Consider the following 1,505-nt stretch of genomic DNA (forward strand, 5'->3'; position numbering starts at 1 on the left):
ATGTTGTTGCTTTATTTGCTTTATGTAAACCGTTACGTTGTCATTCTTGTTTAGATTATTTGGCTTGCAGTAAACTGGCAATTCCAGTGGAACTCAATGGTTACAAATTCCAGCAAAGCTTCTCTCAACATCACGAACCTCGAGCACCGAAGGTCGCTCCCACCCTCTTCTTGTATTCCGTGGCGTGTTGTGTTCACTATCGAGTGCCTAGCCAGTGTCGTCCTTAACATCATGCCATTATTGTATTTGTGAAGCAGCGCCAGATACAGCGCCGAAGTACATACTTGATAATCCATCTGGCCATAGTTGATTTGCTAGTCGGGGCAGTATCAGGGCCGATGCAGATTCATACACGCATGGTTTATTTCACAATAAGTTTTAGCAATATGTCCTTTTTTCGTCTTTGCATCTCTTGTTAATCTCACTTTCATTCGTTAGAACGTGCACACGCAACATATCGCCCTTTCAAGCATCGTTTAATCAAGAAAGGGGTGTATGGACTAGTTATAGCTTTTATATATTTATTAACAATATGCAAAGGTACAATAGAAGGAGGAGGCGTTTGGCGGTTCAATAATATTTGGGTCGCATTTTCTTATTTATCTCTTCTCGTTGTCATTGTCTATGTTATATTCCATTTATATCAAAGTCCATTTCAGTCGTCAACCTCAACACAATGGCGCAGCTCGTCTGAGAGAAAGAAAAATTACTAGTACGTTGTTTCTTGTCACCTGTGCATCTTTATTAACTTTTCTACCGGTACTTGTTTACGAAGGTATGCTTTCACTACGTATCATAGCCATTCCAAAAAATTCCTTCATTTTCACATTACCGACACTATACTAACATTATTCTTGGCTAACTCGCTAATAAATCCTATACTCTACGCAGTCCGAATGCCAGAATTTAGGGCAGGTATATCCAATATGGTTTTATGCAGGCCGCCACAAAACCGTTTAAACAGTCGAATATCCACTTCGCAATCTTTAGTTCAGTCTGAAGCTTCATTTTGGCAATAATTTCAATCCGAAAATGTAAATAAAATATTAAAAATGGGTAGGGGACTCACTGAATGTGAACAGCCATTTCGTGTTGCATATGTTTGTGTTGGGTTTGGCTTGTGACGATAAACCCCAAGTTACATGTAACATTTCAGAACAAAGAAACACCCAACTAGCGGTACTATGTACGGGTCGGGCGCAGTTTCATGAATACAAACGATGAGCAACATATGGATCAAAAGAGGAAATTCTCAAAAAAAACTTTATCAAACCCTATTCATTATTTGTTTACAGACTGAGCTGAATGTGGACCCAATTGTTAATTTTTATGTGGGGTTCCAGTCAACCATAGTCCTTTGCACGCAAGAACACAGCAATACGCCCTGTTGAGGACTAAAAAAAAACTGAAAAAAACCTAAAAAAATACCCAATACAATAAATGCTTTCACGTCTACTCTTCCCATTTTAAAACCGACAGTAAGAAACCAGTCATTTAACGATTAT

The 1,505-nt window shown here is 38.7% G+C and overlaps 1 pseudogene; it reads left to right on the plus strand.

Annotated features, from left to right (window-relative positions):
• On the plus strand, window positions 1-1,019 carry LOC136279357 (histamine H2 receptor-like; annotated as a pseudogene).
• The last annotated feature ends 486 nt before the right edge of the window (window positions 1,020-1,505 follow it).

This window comes from Pocillopora verrucosa, chromosome 3 (genome assembly GCF_036669915.1).
Source record: "Pocillopora verrucosa isolate sample1 chromosome 3, ASM3666991v2, whole genome shotgun sequence".
NCBI lineage: Eukaryota > Metazoa > Cnidaria > Anthozoa > Scleractinia > Pocilloporidae > Pocillopora > Pocillopora verrucosa.